This window comes from Leptonotus elevatus, chromosome 5 (genome assembly GCF_054856555.1).
Source record: "Leptonotus elevatus isolate MCC_2025b chromosome 5, RoL_Lele_1.0, whole genome shotgun sequence".
Taxonomy (NCBI): Eukaryota; Metazoa; Chordata; class Actinopteri; order Syngnathiformes; family Syngnathidae; genus Leptonotus; species Leptonotus elevatus.
In genome coordinates, this window is record NC_141243.1 from 22517941 (window position 1) to 22524754 (window position 6814).

Consider the following 6814-nt stretch of genomic DNA (forward strand, 5'->3'; position numbering starts at 1 on the left):
TTAGGAGCTTAAGGTTCGTATTGCAGTCAGTAAATTGAATCTGTTTGCAGTTAAAATCGGACTCTGTCAGGGTTGCTCTGTCAACCTTTTCTTTTCATTACTTTTGTGAACAGAATTCTTATCGGAAAGGTGTTGAGAGTGTTCGGTTTGGTAGCTTTATGATAGCATGTTTGACATTTTCAGTGTACGTGATTCTTGTAGCCTCATAAAGCGTTGACCTTCCGCGTTTGCTGGGACGGATCAGAGCTGAGTTTGAGGCAGCCAGAATGAGAATTGAGGTCACTAAATCGGAAGCCATTAGTGTTGTGTCTTTCACGTACGTTTCGTTCAAAAAGAACGAATCTTTTCAGTGAACGGATCACTTCCTGAAGTGATTAGTTATTTTCTCAGTTCATTTGAGCTCAGCCACGCTCATGTCGTCAATCTTCGCGAACGACCAATCAGCAGCCAGCGGCAGACACAGGCGAATGTACTCCCATGCTATCAGCGAGTGAACGAGTCAGTGAGTGAACGTGTTGCCGTTTTCGGTTCAGGAATGATTCAGTGAGTGAGAAACACACTCATGACAACAAATATAGCAACATAACATTAACTGAGTGTTTTATTTTTTTATTAAAAATTAATACTAATTTTCGTCCATGCCGGCGGGGGGGGGTTGCCTAGATGAACGATTCAATAAACGAATCTCTTGAATGGTTCTTTTTAATGAACTGATTCGGTTCACTTAAAATAACTGTCATGCCCATCACTAGAGGCCATGGTTCTCAGTTGCAAAATAGTGTTTTTGCACCTTCTGGGTTAGAAGTACATAGTATGCTCAGGTTTTAGGTAAAAGGCGGTGTCAAGGTTAGCATGTGGTATTACTATTGACAATTTTGAGATCACGTCACAAGCCAAAATGGCGGTCATTCAATTCAGTAAAATAAATCTCTCCACTCATTGAAAAGTATTAGACTTTGGATTGTTGTAATTTCATTTGTTCATTTTTGGGATAATTTTTATTGCAAAAAGTGATGCAATGTAATTTGGCTACAATAACAATCTGAGGGATTTGTATGATAATCACAGGCAAAAGCAATACAATCCGCTGTTTGTTTTCACAATATAAACAAAGCTTTTGCATTGTGTTGCATTAGGGAAGTATCAGAAATGCCCGAATGTTCGGAATTGTCAATTGCACCCAGAAGCCCGGAGGCAATAAAAGCAGGCAGGAGTGCAGTAAGCAAAATTATTTTCCATACATAAACCAAAAAGGCAAACAAAGCATGAGGAATCAAATTAATAATAGAAATTCAAAAACTAAGACAAAAAAATAGCAAACCAAAACTGGACATACACTCACAGGGAATGAAATACAAGCAAACGGACGAGACACCGGGGCAAGACACGAGTGGCTGAGGGAGCTAATTGGCACATAAGCGACCTGGCTGACAAGAACAGGTGTGGTCGGGGGAACTAATGACACACAAGACATGAGAAGGGACCCAGGGAAAACGTGATAAAAGCAATCAAAACCACATGGGGTGGGGAAGGTCTCATCGGCGCTGCCAAGGATTTCGGGGCCCATGAAAATAAATATTGTTCCCCATCCCACCACAGCCAGCCACTAGGCTGGAGAAAAAATGTGTTACTGTTAAAAATAAATATATAAATATCAATAAATAAATAAAAACGCTCTGCTCTCACATTTATTTATTTCATACTGCAGACGCTCTGCCAGGACGAAATGTTATTCAAATGAGGGGGCGGTCCTAAGCGTGTCTTGGGATGGACTCCGCCGTGGCAACCTGCCTTTCATTGGTCTAGTGAGCGGCTCATCAAACTCAAACGTCATCAAACTAATTTGAATTAATTACCGAGAACTCTAAGACGCTGTGGAAACACAAATTATAAATTCCCTGCGGAACTTTTACAACCAAGAACTCCCTTTACCCAGAACTCAAATATCCTGGGCTTGTTGGTGGAAAAGCAATTTATGATGTGAACATCAATTTTCTGCAGTAGTTCCTAATTCTAGGGTAAAATTCCTGCACAGAGACACCCGCCTGGTGAATTAGAGGAGGCGGCAGGATAAATTAAAAATTAAAAAAAGACTGGAAAGTGGAAATCCTGCTGCTGAGAACTGAGACCCTAATGAGCAGATGAAAATTAACACATTAAAATTGATGATGTAAATTAAAACTCTCAAACAAATTGCGTGGTAGTTTGAAGTGGAATGGTTTGAAATTGTATTTCAGTAATAAATGTCAGAATTATTATTATTTTTAAACAACCCACCTATTATTATCATTATCAATGCTAAATGTAGCAATAAAGGTAAAATAATCAATTTTCTAACTCAGAACAAGACAGTATTTCAAGATGGCTTCCAAATACACCTGCACCATCACACCTCAAATGTATTTTATATATTACGAAGTGATTGAACTTGTCAAAGTGCTTTTTCCCTTTCCAACAGCTATCGGTACTATTCTTCTCTTAAAAACACAACATCACCTCTTCAGTTAACGCACTGGACGCATCAGGACAGGCTGTCAATCATGTTTATGGTTTTCTTAATTTCAGACATCTATTTTCTACCGTTTATACATATCTGGTGATCAGGCGATAATCTCAGATGAGAGCGAGGCACAATTTGGATTTATGTGCATGTGTGATTGGCTGCCGACCAGTTCAATTTGGGGTAGGTCCCAGATCACCTGTGATTCTGGTGAGGACAACCAACACAGAGGACGGACGGACAGATGAAAGGACGAATGGATAGACAGATGGCTTGATGGATGGTTGTTAACATAAATTGTTACCTGACCTGCAAAACTAAACACGCACATTATCGGCAGTTGGATAAACAGCTATTGTATGAAAAAAGATACTACACGGCTTGAGTCACTCACTCAGCCGCCCACTGCCACTGTTGATCACGTGGGCTGTCGTATACAGACACTTGTATACTGTAGCTATTTAGTTAAGAAATGATAGGTTCTAACTTCTGGTGAGGTTCTTATTAGTGGCGCATGATACTCAATAGAGACCACTGTGTAAGGGCTAAGAGGTAGATGCACTTTCTTACGGATATGATTTTAAACGTGGTTTCCAATTGTTTTAATTTTAAATATAAAATTTAATTTACATAAATAAATAAAAATAAATAAATGTTGGCAATGAATGTTCTTCATTTTGACAAATATGCTACATATTGTTTTTCTATGAAAAGGCTCGTTTGTATGTAAGCGTCCCATCCAGCAAGATAGTGCATCCACCTAAAATACTAATATGGAAACACTGCCACCTAACGGAAAGATACTGACATATATCAACAAATCTAAATAACCAATACGATACATGTATATTGCTTATTTTGATTTGTTATCCGATTACATAAATTCGTAGATGCTTTGTCATACAACAGACAAAAAAACTAAAACTAAAAGGGAATTGTGGTTAATAATGTGTTCAAGGTGCTGGCTGTTACATAAGCACAGAACACTCCAGTCACACGCAGAGATTGTGAAAAACAAGTATTTTTGGTTTTGTAGAAAAGCTACCACTTGGCCTCTTTATGGTAAAAAAAAAAAAAGAAAAAGAAAAAAGTGCATGTGGTGAGCTTTTTTTTCTTCTTGTTTTTCTTTTTTTCCTCAAATGTAGCAAAACTGATTTACATAGTAGTAAATTTTGCACAACTTCTCAAATTGCGTACAGTTGACGGACCTTTTGAACCATACCATGCCGGTGTTCTGGCAGCTTTCTTTTTGAAGGCAGTGAGTGTAATAGCTTCTTGTCCCACAGAGGGTACTGCAGTCCCTGTGATCTGTCAGTGTATGGGTATACGGAAGCGAGAAAAATCAACTGTAGACCCTTCTCAGAAAAAATATCTGAAATGGATTGCAATTGCATTTTTGCTAAAAAAAAAAAAATAAATAAAAATGTTTTAAATGATACCAGATTCCTCTAATTCACATTCACAGTACAACGACAGATAGTTTTATTCGACAATGCCTCACAAACAATTACTATATATGTTTCCATGTTCCTTATGCAGCGCAGAGTGGATCATGTAAACCTTTTGTGTTCTTTTAATAACTTGTTGACCCACCTTGGCATCAATAACCTCAACCAAACACTTCCCTAAATTGCAGATCAGACCTGCAAAACATGAAGAAACTTTGGACCATTTCTGTTTAAAAAATATTTCAGCATATTCATATTCTTGTTATGTCTGGTGTGAAATGCTTTCATGAGGTCACACCACTGTATCGATTACAATTAATTTTTCAGATGGCACACTGTACAGGCCGTAAAGTAGAAAAGCTGTTCCGAAACAATATTTAATGTTTGTTGTTAAGCAGGCTGTTGTTTTTGTCTATTGTTGTGACTATGATGATCAGCTCAAATTTTATTACTACTTTATGCTGAAACCCAGTTAATTCCAAAGACTTCACATACTTTTTTCTTGGCATTGGAGTGTGATTATCATTTGCCTTATTTGCTGTTGATATAAATCTTCTAGGGGTTTAATACAACAATTTATATTTTTGTGGACATTTTCCTGCTTTATTTTAATCTACATAACACATAAGGCATTAAACTAATGAGGATAATGTGCGCCTCAGATGAGCTCAGAGGAAATCACCCATTATGTGTCTATCCCCCACAGGAGACCAGCAGGCAGTGACCCACTTCTTTTGTGTGATCTTCATCAGCTCAAGAGGCTTTGTTTGTAATCATTCATCAGTGCCCACCACCACATTCTGACCTCATCTTTACCCCTTCATCTTTCACCCATACACACGTTGCCATATCTAAGTGAACCATTAATGCTTTTATCATTTTTCTGTCAATGAATTTAGCAGCCTATGTAACCTACCGGTATATTTCATTCATTCTTATCAACCTGTCATTATTCTATATTCCTCGAATCCTAGTCAAACCCCACCAGAGACTTCCTTCCAAAAGTTGGAACAATGAGGCCATGTCTTTATCTTTGTTGTAGACTGAAGACATATGTTTGACATCAAAGTTTCTTTCTGATTTTCTTTAAAAAAATAAATGAAATTATATGTATGTGTATATATATATATTATATGAAATAACAGGTGTAGGATTATCAATTCAATGCATTGTTCTTTTTTTTTAATCAATTGTGTAGTCAAAAAAACTTAATTAAACTGAGTTTTTGGTCAATTCATGTAGGTGCAAAAGTAAATAAACCCTGGGCTGAGCTGCTTAAAACAAGCAGTCAAGTAGGATCAGGTAGGACAAATTGGTAGCTGCATCTGGGACATCTGTGCATGCTTCAACAATCAGAAGAAAAGTCAATGGACAAGACTTTCATGGAAGGCTTGCTAGGTAGAGGCCTCTACTCACAAAAAAAGATCAAAGCTGCCCATTTCAACTTTGCCAGCAAGTATCCTGGACAACGCTGAAGCTTTTTGGAAGTCCCTTCTGTGGACAGATGAGTCCAAAATTGAACTGTTTGGTCACAGTCATGTTTGGTAAAAAGTCAACACTGCATACCAGCAAAAGTGAAGCAGGGTGGTGAGAATGTTAATTCTGGGCTGGTTTTTCATCCACAGGACCTGGACAACTCCTCATAATCCAGGCAATCATGAATTCAGAAGAATATTGTGAAATCCTGGAACATAACCTGAAGCCGTCCTTTGTTAAGTTACAGCCTGGTAGAAGATGGATCATGCAACACGACAATAATCCAAAGCATTCCAGCAATACAACCAAGGAATGTCTGAAGAACAACAAGATTCATCTTCTGGATGTGCCCAGTTAAAATCCTGACTTAAATTATTTCAAAATACTGTGGCGGAACCTGAAGCGGGCAGTTTATGCTAGACGCCCATCCAACCTCTCTCAATTGGCTGCATTTTGCAAGGAAGAGTGGCAAAAATCCCCCAAAGTAGATGTGAAAGACTGATAAATCACTAAAGGAAGTGTTTGGATGAAGTTCTCATTGCAAAAGGAGGTGCAATGTCCAATTAAGTGAGAGGTTCACATACTTTTGCAACCATGAAATCTGAGTTTTTCTTAAATTAACAACTTTTGCTCAATAATGAATGACAATATCATTATTATTTTTGTTCAAGTCCATCATTTTCAATGTCAGCATTGTAGATTGGGGTATGACTAAACATTTAATAAGGTTATTTTAATATTTTATAAAAAAAAATCTGACCATGCCTGCAGCTGTTCTTGTCTGTACTTACATCCTTGTGATCTTGTGAAACGTCATCAGTGGCGGCCCAAGTACTGTTTCGATTTAAGTTACAAATAACCCGGATGTTGTTCTCACCTGCTATAGCTTAACACAAGGGTGCATTGGTTGGATACTTGTGAAGGAAGGCTTGTCTAGGAAAATATCTCAAGATGCATTTTGTGCTGCTATCACAGAAACATGTCAGAGTTGAGGGGAAAGTTACAAGTACACCGCCGTTCCAATTTACAAAGAAACTCACATTCTATAGGAAGTACGTTCACGAGTAGGCTACTTTCTTATAGGAAGACCTACTTGGCGAATAAGACCATACTCGCATTGAGAAATGTGTTTTATAGCTAATCCTAAAAGATTGCATCATGTACTGCTAACCTCACAGGAGTTGAGGAATAAATGGCCTCAAGTTATTTTTGGGGAGAAATTCCTAAGCCATTCCGATCCAATAGTGCTTTCGGGCACATTTCATGGAGGATGACTTTGTAAAGATCACACATTGCCCAGTACCCACATCCTGACCAGCCCTAATTGTATTCTTGTATTAATATAACTGCATCAATTCATCGGCACAAATAAAATTTTGCTTGGGTGCCT